We start from the raw sequence: 15,113 nt of genomic DNA, 5'->3' as shown, positions 1-15,113 counted from the left end.
TGGGACTCGAGGAAGAGCGAAAGAATGTATGGGTGGCGAAAAAATCAAATTATGTTTTGACACTACGTGGATTGCTGCTTCTTCTGACTTGCGTGCACATTTGAAGGTTGCCTAGTAATTGAAGTGACACCATCACTGTCTCCAACGAAGGAAATGAATTTGAATCATGACCAACATTGGAAAATTACTCACTGGAAACTAGACACTGGAAAATTTCGACGACTTTATTAAGGTTATAAAGGTGAACTGAATTTGTTGCATGAATTATAGCGGGAAACAAAGTAGCCATGGAAATAATTAATCATAAGAGGTCGAACAAACGAATTAAGATGTTTTAAAACCATGCTTGAAGTCCATATAATATGTGGAAGTCAGTATAATGTGTGGTTTTTTTAGTATGCTATTGTATTTTTTGATGGAAAGTTTTTTAGCAGAGAATTTACTTTTCGTCTTCAAATAATATTGACAGCATTAGTGTGGTACAAAACGTATGAACTGCATTGTTCTTGCATTGAAAAAACTATCCCCGGTATCGCAGGATTCAATATCCATATCCATTTCAAAAATTCTATTTTGAGTAATTTCGGCCTTTTTCCAATCGCTGTTCATGATACCTTTTATTGCTTTCGGCGGAAGGTGTGAGTACAATATCTCCAAATATTTTTCTACCGTCTTCTATAATCGTTAATCAAAAATCTCCCTTCTTTACAAATTCCCCTACCTCACTAACTTGGAGGAAACAATGCTCGTCCCCATGAATTGTCAGTTGTCTTTTTATTAAATTTTTACTTTATATCTCTACCGTCAGTTACCTTTCCTCTCTACGTAAATGCATATTTTTGCAACACAATTAATGCTCTACTACCAACTTAGTCAGTTTTCGTCCAGTTTTTTCTCAAAATATACAAAATGCTACTGCTGATTTAATGTACACAATTTTACTTAAATGCTTATCTTATTCGTCCCACTAATTGAAAATTTTACAACTCTAGTTTGTATTACGATGTGAATGTATTTTGGACCATTTTTCAGAAGATAACTCTGTTTCACATTTGTCTTCACATAAACATTTTAGAACCTCACGCTTCATGTTTTTGCTGAAACAGGTACACTTGATTATTCCCATTAAAAATAATTCATGAATTTTTGAGAACGCCCTTATACGTAATTTTACCGTATGATATTTGAGCATGAAAATTGTTGATTTTGATTAAAAAATATTAGTCTGAAGTCAAATATCTCTTTGATACTAAGAAAAATATCGAAAGAAAATTTATACTTGCCAGAAGTAGGGGTCAGTAGCTTCTACTTGATATTTGATTGAAGATGAAATTTCAGCAACGTTATGAAATAGTTAAGAATGAATTATAAAAAAAATATACTTCAGAAAATAAGAAGACTTGTGCAATAATTAATTTTTTTCTAACGCAAGCTGTTAGGGTAAATAAGGCACTTAAGTCTAAACAGTGTGTCTTTGCGGGAGAACGACAACAACCCTTGTACTGGGTACATCATAGTTGTATTTCTTTTCTGTAGATTAGCTTTTACTCGAGGTTTTCGTTGTAGAAAGCTTAATAAATCACCCTCACTCATCCCTGTTTTTCCTTAATACGTTCAATCATTTTCGGTGGACACTTATACATGACTACTATATTAAATAATTAACCCTTGAATTTCAGAAACTCAAACTTCCCGTGACTAATATCAATTTCCAATGTAGTGCTCTTATCACGATTTTCTTCAAAATATCTTTTTTCTCAGTGATTTCCGGAATTCATTACATAACTCGGAAGCTTGAATTGCTTAGGTATCAAGATCGGGGACTGCCACTAAAAGGGGTTGTAGCGGATGGGGAAGGGAAATTAGATTGAGAAGTGGTAAAATCAATTTTATATATAGAAGCGAAAAGTTTGAAGGAAGGTTATTGCTCTAGAGTTAAAATAAATTGTTTAGTGAGGTGATTTGTTGGATATTTTTATTGCAGCAAGACTAGGTATGTGAGGGAGAATGTAAGGCAAGGGGAAAAGAGTTAGGAAACATGAGGAATTTTATTGGGTATTGGGCAGGGTAAGAGATAAAAAAAATAAGTATTTAAGTACAAATTGAGAGGCAAGATATTTTGGTGCTGCCAAAAATTTAAAACCATGATGTTAATCCTAAACTTGAAAGTAAGTCGATTAAATGTAGATACACTTTAAGACCATATTTTACTGAAATTGCTTTAAAACTATACAATAGGGTGACACACGCAAAGTAGTCAAAACCATTTTATACGTTATGGATATGTAAAAAATCAATGATAAACATGTTCTTACTCAATTAATTGATGCTATTTGAAGCTGAGGAGTTCTTAATATTTTGTTCATTCAATGCCAAGGAAATTTAATAAGGACATTTTTTGATTAAATCTATAATTTCGATGAATAAGCTTAGGATTTCATTAGGAAATTTGAATCTCATTTGCCAAATATAAAGTATTTAAATGGGTACATTTCAAGATGGAAATATAAGTTCAGTTTATGTAAAAAGAATGTATAAAAGAATTATAATTGCGAAATTAAACTAAAGATGAAGTGAGCAGTACAAATATCAACGAATTACTTAAATGGGCCGATTAAAGTTTTTACCAAGTGGCTCAAAAGCGAAGACATAGATTTAAGCACTAACTTTTAAATCAAGAAATCACCTCAAGGTTCTGTAGCATTACATTAAAACCTCTGTCAGGAAGGGTTATTTGCATGAATTTTTTTAAGTTGGAAAGTAACACGCTTCTTAACATATAGCGATACTACTTGGATATCAGATGTTAGACTTCTCCAGGGCAATAAGCAGTTTTAGCCCTAAATATTGATTAGCCTCACTGTCAAACAATTCAAAGAATGTGATCTAGATTTGGAAATTGATAATGCATTATCCATTTTCTCAAGCACGCACTGCTCGAAGTTTTTACGATTTTTTAACACGATATTAACTAAAATAATTAATGAGAGGTGGATGATGACATGCATTAGTGAACGACATGTTTCTAGTGAGCACACGAGCCATTACACCCCTGAATTAAAAAACATAATAATAACATAAGTGGACATTTTTATCTTATATTTTCACCCACTATTAACTTAATCAGATAAGAGAACGATTCGTGTTCAAGTTGCTCTGTATCTTAAATTTTCGTTCCTTGCGGTAGCACGAGATAGTGACTTCTTGTAGGCTTCCTCGTCTGCGTTTTTTTACAGGACGTCAGTCTTCCGCCTGGTGGAATAGAAATTATCGCCCCTCCGATGAGTAATATATAATCTCCCCCGTTAATCTAAAGCCGTATAGGCAAGAGAGGGACATAGCAAGTAAGTAGGACACAAGAAGTCAGCAGTACGACCTATCATCACTATCGAAATTATTATTAGATGCAAGTGCCACTTGTTGCTAGCGTAACTTTTCAGGGCTTCTAGGAAAAATATCTGATTAGCATAGCTAACATTTTTAGGAGAGTATACAGCTAGGAAAGTTCTCCGTGATTTTAATTAGAAATAGTGACTAAACGGCGGCGCTTGAGTGCTTCTCAACCGATGTGCCGTGGAACCTTGGTGTGCCGTGAAGGGACTGCACGTGTGCCGCGAAAAACTTAACCGCTAATGCCTAGTAATGGGACGGTACTGCACGGAATAGTCTGCTAGTAGTTCCCTTTTTGTTCTTTTAATCTTTCCTATCTACTTACATACGTGCGAAGGCGACCCTTCAGAATACCATTGGGGTTGAGTGGTTATTAACTACTTTATCTGATTTATATGCTTTTTTTCCTATTGAAATTGACCTCTGGTCTCTCAATAAAGCTTTTTCACCCAGCGCCTCTTGCATTCCCTTGGTAAAGAAGTCTGTGTAAGCTTTTTCCCCTTCAGTTTACATCTCCATGCTCTTAGCATCATCGGATTATTTTAGTGACCTCTTTTTGAGGACGAAGGGTGTATATTTCCCTTTTGTTGTTACATTTCTTCTTAATTGCCAAGCATTAGGAGCAGCATTTAAAAGAGACACCTTTTCTCGCCCAACTGTAATCAACCCCCATCACTTCCTCAAATTTTGCATCTACGACCCAGACAATCATTACTCTGTTTCATTTTGTCGTGAGAGCATAAGTTAAATATTAAAAGAGCGTATCTTTTTTGAATGAACTGAGTTCAAAGTGGATATTCGGAGAGGCGAAGTGGCCTGTGTAAGACATCTTAGCGGGAATATACTTTCGTATCTTTTTCTAAATGCGTGTTTTGATCAATGAGGTAATTTATCGAATTGGTATTATTTGCTGACAAAGATGTTTTTCCCTGCTGCTAGCGATACATAGCATTCATGTTGGCTTAACCTTAAACGGTTATAGGAGAAATGACTACCATTTCATTATACAATAAATACTGGTCAGTCATTTTTTCTTATAGTTGACCATTTTACCATGTTATGTATTTTCTTTGGAATCTAAAAGCATCTGAGATATATCGTGGCATGGAACGCTGTCATTATGAGTCAAAGAATGATTAATGTGTAATTTCCATATCATAAGCTTGGTAAACGTAGACTTTCCGTTATCAATATGATTTTTTCTGCTACGTGTGGATGCGTGTTCCGGTGTTTTGGATGCCCTAGTTATGTCTGTTTGATGACATTGATTAAAATAGTATTTTTATTTCCGTGTGGTTTATGTTTCTATTCAAAAGCTTGTTAACTTTTGCCATTTGAATTTATTTCGATTCTGTTAGATTTGATTTTAAGGCAGACACTTTTCAGGACAAATATTTTAATAAATAACACGCAATATGAATACTATATAAATAGTACTTCATGAGGATGGGTGAATTATATATTTTCATTCCGATTACTTCGTTTACTTCGTGCTTATGGCTGAATAAGAAGATTTATTTGAAACGAATTACTAAAAATTGCTCAATTTAATTTCTCAAAATTTTTAGTGATTCTTCCTAAAAAACCAACCGTAGGTTACATTAATTATCACAGTATGAATGTTATCATTTGGTGATTGGGGAAAAGTAACAACAAATTGTCTACTTAGAGCAATTAATTCGTATTAATTGCATTAAAGGTATCAGCGTATCAACTCTTTCTGTAGAAAAATTACCCTCATAGTTCAATATGTACTGTTATTTATTTATAATGATGCCTGCATAAAGGTAGACATGTCGGTCTTGGTATTTCCTTTCATAAGTTTGGGACATGTTTCCTTTCTGTTTTAGTGTTTCATTTTCAAATTGCAATTTAAAGCGATAATATTTTCTACATAGGCCTGGCCATTTTATGTTGCATTTGTTATTAAAGTCTCATTGTTACGTGTAATGTTCGATTATCGTTCTTAATATATTTCATTATTTTAATTGAATCACGAATTAAATGGAATATTTTTTGAAATTGGAACACATCGAATTGAAATAATTTTGGATTAACTCGTATATTCTTCTCAAGCATTTGCCTAAAACAGAATTCCTCCATAATTTTATGACAGTTAAACTGCTATCCGCAAATATCATTTCATCCGGAATGGAAACATTTTCTAAGCGAAAAATGGGTTTTAAAATATCAAAAAGGCATTTTAGATACATTTTATATTTATTCATATTGACAAGCTTTAACCAGGAAAACCGAGGAAATGCTAAAAGAACCTATGTGGTTGAATAAGTCCCGGTGATTCAGCCTTGGAAAAAACCTAGCTATTCTCATATTAGTAAGTTTTAAATATAAATTATGGCGTAGTTCAGAATTTCACTTGTTGAGTTATTGAGCCATCAAAACCCAATAATGTACATGCGCACACGAATATTCGTGGAAAGGGGTGCGCTTCAATAAAATGGCCAAGAAGTATTCATGAAATCTCAATTAGTATTACTGTGCTAAAATTTCCATTTTGTACATTGACATTACTTTATTAATCAATAAAATATCCCAGATCCTTTCTCACCGCATAATTCTAAGCCATATCCTTTATTTATTATTATTAACAGTAGTCCGCCAGCCCAGGCTCGTTTCTGACTGGCATAAAAACTAATCATTTGTGCAATAGAAATCCCAACCTTCAAAATCATAAAGACTGACTCCAGCATTATGCAGACATAAATAAAAAACCAAATTAAATTTCACAATTTAAAGTTGAAGTTGGGAAATTTTCACTTAGTATCTTTATTTCTAGCCGTGCACAGCTCGGGTTTTAGTAAGTAAAGGCTTCTAATTCAACGTTAACCTATTCTAGACTCAACATTACAAGAAAACAATCTTTAACTCCACATACACACTGTACTCTTCCATTTATAACGGTATATCAATCCCTTACCTTGTTTACCCAACATTCTCCCCTCCAACATTTCATTGCCACACAAAACTCTCTGCTATAGGTTCCCCACATTCTCTTGATATCTCACAAAACCTTCTCTCCTGCCTCAAAATTACAAAGAACCTTTAGATTTTTTTATTTTTCCCAATCACAATCTTTACATTCACACCTCCGCCTTCCAATCAAAGCTTATTCCCTAGCGTCAACAACCAAATTTCCAAGGCGTACGAATATATATATATATATATATATATATATATATATATATATATATATATTTTGCCATCTATTTTTACTTAAATCTTCACCTTTATCGACGTCTTCTCTTTGTAAAAGATTCTTTACCTGAAGAAAATTAATTTCTTATTTTGATGTCATTACCACTTCACCCATTTTCATCTTAAACAATTTCTATATACGTTATATGTTCTAACTGATTTAGTTTGTGACCTCAAACTTTAATGTTTAATTTAGTCATCCAGTTTCTTGATAAACTTTTTAGCTACGTTTTCTTATCATGGATTATCACCCCACGCACTTATTCTAATTATTCAATGCGCTCAGAAATACTGTAATCTCTTGGCTGACTGGCAGCCTAAACCTTAATCCTTCGCAAAAGCAACTGTTATGGTGAATTTTCCACATTATTTTACTTCTACCTGCAACCATTTCCGTGCTTTACTTGCCAAACATAAATACCTTGACGGGGTGGAAAGGCTTGATGTTTTGTCGACCCCTAGGGCTGAACTCGCGGGAGTGATAATAATTACTCTTTGTAGCATCACTCGTGTTAGTTGGGTAGAAGGTAAAGATACCGACGAAAGCTGTTATACGCAGCGCAGTGATTTCTTTAGCATTCCAAATACTTTTCTAAACCTATCAATTTCCTGTATTAACTCTGCTGTATGTCTTCTACATATAGAAAAATGTATAATGAACTTTCCTGCGCACATTCATGGACGTCTGAAGCACCTTTTTAAAGTTCTAACAGGCGTAGGCAACTGTAAGTCGCATATAAGTCATAGAACTATATTTAGCTCATTAGAGTTTTTCCAGCGTTACCTTTCGTACTCCTTCAATCCATTCGTTACATACCGAACACATTTAGCTAAAGTCAAATACGACCGAATAAATTGAAGTAAACATTAATTCGTGTTTCATTTGCCAGAAGCTTATTGAAGGCATTTGGCGTCTTCGTTTAAATCTCTTGATGTGGCACACTGCATACCAGAAATAGACAATCGGGACATGCAATAATTGATTGAGTGGGACCAGCTAATTCTATCATATTATTAAATTACTCGCGAAATAAATGGCGGGAAAGTTTGATTGTAGCACATTATTTATTTATTATTTTATTTATTTATTTTAAATTAATCATAAAACATCATTATTATTCAACCCAAGATATGGGTGATATGTCCATATGCGACTGATTATATGAAATAGTCAAGAAACTTAAGTGTGAAATATATTTAATGGGAGAGATATTTGAATTAAATAGCAGGGGAATTGAGGGGATAATCCCAATAATCAGTTTTAATTTGTACCTTTAGATCTATATTCTCCCCTGACTTATTTTTTATGTATCCCTTTATATATATCTATATAAATAAATAAATAAATAAATATATATATATATATATATACTCGTATATATAATTCATTTAACGGTAGAACAATGAGAAAAAACATCAACTGTAAGAAACTGCACAATAAAAAATTTTGCTTTATTATAGGCAACCTACCGGTTAAGATAGGTTTTGGATGAGCACAACTACCAAATATTTCTCTTACCTGTTCCTAGCAAATCAAAATCCAACTTCCGACTCTACAACAAAGCCCCTCTTCATCTCGGTATACTTTCTCCGTCCCTTCATTCCGTCCAGCATCCGTATCCTATTTCTGCCTCTTTCTCATTTGCCTAATATTCTCCCTTCTATCACAGCCTTCAACATCCCACTTCCAATCAATATGCCGTGCATCCATTATTTCTGCCCCCATAGAATTCCGACCAGCAATCCTCTCTCCTCCCCCATCATTACTAGCGCATACGCATTTGTATTCCTTTCTCTCCAATTGACTTTCACCATCCTTTTCCTCACCCACAATTCAAAAGCCTCCAATATACAACTATCATGCTGCTTCAATGACCTTGCTTCCACACAATACGTCACTACGCTTCATATCAAAGTTTTTACGAGCCTATTTTTAACATCCGTACTCAATGTCCAACTCAATTTTGCTTTACAACACCTTATAAAAGTGCAGCATTTTTTAGGAAGACCTAAATTTGGATATCGCGAATAGCACTCGGTAAAAGGTACAGTTGAATATACTCCTTTATTTTTCTTTAAAGCTTCATTTGTTAAATCCTCTTACTTGTACTCTGTAGTAATAATTATTCCGAAGATTTATTTATCTTGAAACGTTTCCTGCATGTTGATATAAGGAGTCTTGCAGGGCCCAGAGCTCCTAATAATCAACTAGATATCTATGATTTTGGTGTAGATGTTTGACGACAAAATCAACAGTTTTATTCCTTGAGGCAAAGTTTTCAAATTATGGATTTTGAATTTAAAGGCTGCATTAAATATTTTGCGAGCTTATCGGTAATATGATACGAGTTTTGAACGAATATTAATTATAAATATAGTTTATTAATCTCAACAGCTCTCGTATCATTACTCATTAAAGATAACAAGCCATAAGATTTCAGTCAAATTTTGAGAGTAAATCTATCGATTCTATTTATGAAAATGTTCCTTGTAAGGGTCACCTTAAACTACATAAGCTTCCATCAAATAGTCCTTTTTTGGAACAGGGAAAGACACATTTACCAAAGAGAGTGGAACAAAGACGTTGCAAGACAATATCGGCTACCTAATGCAAGTGAGTAAACGTGCCACCCAACGTAGGATGTTTATCGAGTCCCTTATCCTGAGTCTTTTATTCCATGGTCCTTTGCAGGACACGCTCAACATGGTCTCCAAAGTTGAGCTTAAAGGGAGGACCCCACTTTCCGGGAAGAAACGATATTGGCCGAACACGGCACTCAAGTTTTCGTACTTTCCTCACCCTCTTCTTCTTATTGTAACTTAAGCCCATCGAAATAGGAAATGGGAATTACCGACATGGAGAGTTTCCTAGGGGCTAACGGTTTGGGCCGATAGGTTAAAGCTCCTTTGACTACGAGCTGTACACCTGGGATTCTTCGATTAAAGAGCGCTGGTCCACGAGGAATTTAAGCACGGCAAAAAGTTTTGAAGAAGCTGAATTGCAAACTAAGATGGCTCGATCAATGATATTGACACCAATGTACAATCCAAAAAAAGTCTATTCTATAATTATTATAATATTTTTACTTGTCAAATATTGTTCAATTATGATTTTAAATAAGCAATTCAATACTTAAAACGCTGCTATTATTCTATTTTACATTGAAGCTCATTGAAAGAAAGTACATACGGAAGAAATGGGTTGATTTTTCATGAGTATACATGAATAAATTTCCTACTGACTGAAATTCGCCAACACCTGAATCTCCAATTTGACATCTAAGAAAAAAATCAATTTACTTACTGAATAACTGATAGGTCTTACCTGAACAGTTCTAGACAGTTGTTATGAAAGATACCCTACTTGTATTTTTTAAGGTACGCCAAAAACTCATTTGATCACTCTACGGAGAGAGAGTAAGACAAGTTTGAACTAGGGTACAAGTAATATCACTCAGTTGATCTCCATGTTGCTTGCTTTCTTCGCATTTTAACTGCCCTATCTGTTATTCATTTTGTATGAATAAATAAATTCGAAGACCTCGTTCCGACATTTCAATGTTACCTTGACGTCTGATTAATAAAATTAAGGAATAGCCATGTTTGGGAGACGGAGAGAGATAGAGAGTATGTGGGACTTACGTCTTCCTGGGAGGAGGAAGCGTCGTAAAGTACGTCGAAGTTTGACGACTGCACAGGGAGTGAGTGCTACGACTGGCTCAGGTGGCGTTTGCGGACCAGGAAGCGGCGACTACGACGCACGTACCCGGGGCTATAAACCCGGAGACTTGATGCAAAGATTCAGATAGCGGGTAAGTTTTACGGCCTGCTTCCATCGGGCGACGGGTCTCACAAATCCCTCACGTACGCCGTTTCAATTTTCTCCCTCGCACAGTCACGTGGATAAAGCGTTTGATAACGATAAGTACAACCCTCCTGCTCCCGCGGGCTCTCGCCCCCTTTCGATAACAACGCTTCCCTGTTTTCTCGATCGATCATCTGGCTATCGATTCGTACTTCGTGTGCGTCAACACAAAAGGGTCCAAAAATGGTATATAGTTCGTGGCACGCACATAAAAAACATAGGAAAGGATGGAGGATTGTCGTGTGGTCATAGTTAATGCTCACAGGTAAACAGAATTTGTTTATCATCAACAAGAAATGGTACGAGACGAGAAAAATATTGCTCTCGATAATATGAAGCTATATAGACAACAAAATATCCTTTTATGTACTGATTGCGGTGTAATTCCAGTAGATATTTTGGTGTGTCAGAAGTTTTGAGCGACAAAAAGGTATATATACATATATATATATATATATATATATATATATATATATATATATATATATATATATATATATATATATATATATATATATATATAAGTTAAATATGAAATTATATTATCGAGAGATTTGACGCAAAATACATCCGATATTGGTGCATCAAAAATCAGTGCCATTAAATTTGTAAAGAAAATTTGCTGAGGCTGCCCTTGGAAGAGTATCATTTCCCTCGGTTAAATCTATTCACGTGAATGTATGGCCTTGTGGTGGTCCTAAATTGATATTCTGGATAAAAGGAGAATGGAAGCATTAGTGAGGAGAAAATGAGTATCAGTTGTGTTCGTGAACAGACCACTAATTTGTAGTTTCAAGAATAGATCTGGGCGAAAAAAGGACAGAGAGGAAACTTAAAGTGTAGGGAAAGGAACGCATGGTTAAAGGTGAAAAGCTAAGAGACAGAAATAAAAGATGAATGCATATATGAATGAGATATGGGAAAAATATCGGGATGAAAGTCAGTGTCAGTAATTTTGAAAGATATGATTGCTGAATGTTTGCGTGCATGAAAAACGTTTAGTCGTGCGAACGAAGGGCCCTGCATGGAGGAATAAAGAAGTGCAGATTTCTGTGTTTAAAAAAGAGGAGAATAATAGGAAGGCGATGACTTTTAAAGATGAGGTAACCCAGAAGATGATAATTGCTTTTAAAAATAAAATTTACGCATTATTATTAGGTGAATTATTAAAAAAGGTGAATATGTCTTGGGCGAATGAGGTGTTAGAAATCATAGGATGGAATATATTGAGAATTTATACGATAGTGGCGTTTATTTTTAATTTTCTTTGAAAAACGAACAGATTTCCGACTCTAAAAAATCCAATGATCCATATTTGTGCGATTTTTATAAGTAACATTATCAACAATCGTAATAAATCAAGATGTTATTGAAAGAAAGCAAAGTATATTTTTAATGATTGACAGAAAATTATTTTTATTAAAATTCACTCAAGCTCTCGAAATTGTAAAACTCAAATGCCTTCGAAACGGACGACTCGATTGAAACTTGGGGCAGTTTTAAATGTAAATATACTAGTTCTCATGCATGCAGTATTGATGAATATAAACCCACAAGATCTACTGGGTAATAGATATTGGGTATGAATAACTCAAAATTCATTTCCAATAAAATCTTTTTCTTTCTCAACCCAGATTCAATAAAACATTGTATGACTTGGTGCGTACTTGCTATATATGCCCAAGCGTGTGCCTGTATGCATTATAAATACATGTAGTTACACATACGGGTACATGCAAGATGGCATTCTAATTTTTTTGTTTGTGGTAATATTTTTCATAAAATTTGTAAATGCCATAAATTAATTTTAATAACGTTCTGGTGATTTACTGATACTGTCATAAGTATTTTTCGAACGCACAATTAATAGAGCCCCATTCACCTCAATTTTCCGCATTTTCAACTAAACATTTTTTTAAAAGGATTTTCTTCATTTATATGTTTTATGCGGATGAGTGAGCTCTTGTAACAGAAAATATAACCATGATAAAAAACATAAATACTCATTTCCTTCGCACATTAGTGAACTTCTGCATAAAGAGTATGCGTCATTTAGAAGAAATATGCTCTATTTTTAATTTCACCGTTCTTTGATGCCTTGAAATCTATTTAAATCCATGGTAAACTATATAAGATGAAAATGCCAACGTAAATAATGTATTCACATGTTTATTTCAAAAAATACCACGGAAACCCTGGTGGAATATGAATGTTCTCGAGTAGATAAAATTGCCTGCTACGATAACAGTTGACTCGTGGAGCAGATTAATGTTAAAAATGGAACCGGCAATCTACCATAAATATAGGTGGTAAGGGTGGAGGCAAAGTGGATCTCAATATATTTCCTCAATTCCCTTCCTCCTTTATGCGCCACATGAAGAAGACATGCATTTTGAAGCCAAATCGTTTGTGGGTAAAGAATTATCGGGTCAAAGGCATCGCCAAGGGGAAACAAAGCGGTCCCTTAACGGGAAAGCTCTCAACCTATTCCAGCTCTTGTGTAAACCAACCACCTCTCATTATGGTCTCCCTCTCGCCCGCTCACCAGGCCACGCCCTAGTGTGAAGTCCTTTGTCGCCGAGTGGCGTAGTGAATTACACCGACATCCTCCCTCTACGCTCTTCCCTTGCCAACCGCCTCCTCACCCCATCTATGAATTTCTTTCCCCTTATTCGCGTACCTAAGTCTTCCTCTTACTCACTCCTCGTCAAAACACCTGACTCATCATCTTTCCTCTGCCACGGCCCAGGAATTATGTCTACTCTTGCAGAAAGCCCGTTCATTTACTTAGTAAGTGGAATACTATGGTGGATACTGATATAAGTCGGTGGCATTGCGAGCGACCTAGGGTAACTGAGTTTGATTAATTATAATTACTCGTTTTCTCGCTAGTAAGCTGTCTCCAATTATTCATGATTTCATTTCTCTTGGTATGAACCGGAATTATGGCTGAACTATCTCTATTTATCTCTCGCAGAACTAAGTAAATGTAATGATAATTTAAGTCTCATAGAGAAAATATCATACAATTTGAGTAAAATAAAATGAACGCATACGTCAAATTGCATACATTTCTGCTTTTAACAAAGGGACCAGGACGAAAGGAAGCTACAACGACTTGAATAAAGGCAGGCCAAAAGTTCCTTCGTGGAATTTAGTATAATAATTAAAAGTTTGAAATACCACTGGAGGTCATGAAGTTCTGCTGCATGTTTCATCACAAACTCCGTGATGTATTAATAATAAGTTCTAAATTAATCACACTCAACAGTTCCGAGAGCAATATGTTATAACAGTTGATGTGGTAATTTTCCACTTCGTTTGTTTGAAATTTAATTAAAACCACAACATACTCGTTTCCAAGAATATTATTTTAATCACAACCAACAAAATCAAGGAAATAATGAACTTTAACGGCATTAAAACTTTTCATTATAATTTCGCAGTCCACGGGAGGGTAATAATTTAAGATTAATTGAGGATTTGTCGATTGTTAGTCAGGGAAAATTACCCGATTTTTTTGCAATAATATGCAATTACATCATCACCAAAAATTTATGGAATAACCATTTCTATTTTCATTTTTGTGGCAGATCTCAGGATGTGAGAGGTCATTCGCTCCTGCATATATTCCGTGTCCTTGGGGGAGAAAAGGAATACAACCCATCTGAGTAAGCATTAATTGCTATGTAAGAGAAAAGATATTCATAATTAGTTAGACTTCTTTGAGTATAACTCGTAGAAAATGCCCAGAGGCGAATCGAAAGCTACCTTTTTCCAGAAGTACACCCCTAAAGACGTACTATAATACTACACCCACTCTAATTGCGAGAAGGGTAAAACATAAAGCGAAAAAATTAGGCGAGCTTTTAAAGTCAGTAGCAGCAAGAACGATGTAAACTCTTTTTGAGGAATGAGCTCGTCTTTTTGACTCGTATGAAAAACCACCCCGCAGCTCACAGGGCGTTCCTTTCTTCCCCTCTACACCCCTACTACCCCCCCCCCCCCACGCTCTTTATCCCGCTCGTTTTGTTTCCCTCGCGGTCTTTTGGAGTGCTACACCGCAGCTTATTTACGCCACTTCTTCTCTTTTGACTTTCTTCACGAAGGTTCCTCCGGTCTTTCCTCCCTGTCCCTTTCTTCTTTTTCCTCCCCCTCATATCCTCCGTCCAGTTTCATTCCTCGGGACGCCCTCCTCCGCCTTCCTTCCCCTTCCAACCTTTTCGTTAGTGATTCCGCTCTTTCCCTTCCCCCCGCCCCCACGTTTCCGTCGCTGGCCCACGGTCCCTCCCTTTCACACACCTTACTCACCCTCTCTCTGTTGATTATCCGGCTGCACCATCCCATCCCCCCGAAGCTCAGGCCCATTCGCCGGGCCTCCTCCGGTTGCTCAGCATCCCACCACTCCCAGGACAGGGAGAGCGCAGCTGCATTCCGCACTTGAAAATTACACGAACGGTTTTAGTTAACCGCTTCGCTACGTCCGCGACTATGCCGCACGTACGTAATCTATTGCGGAATCCATTTTGCAAATCAATGGCTGCCCTTTTATCTCACCACATTGACCGACTCAGATGAGCGGAGCTAGCGCTACGGTACGGAGAACATTTTCGAAGTCTGTCCGTTTGTGGTTTTTGTGGAC

Source organism: Hetaerina americana, unplaced genomic scaffold, assembly GCF_022747635.1.
Source record: "Hetaerina americana unplaced genomic scaffold, ioHetAmer1.1.p SCAF_4, whole genome shotgun sequence".
NCBI lineage: Eukaryota > Metazoa > Arthropoda > Insecta > Odonata > Calopterygidae > Hetaerina > Hetaerina americana.
Note: the sequence above shows the minus strand (reverse complement) of the source record.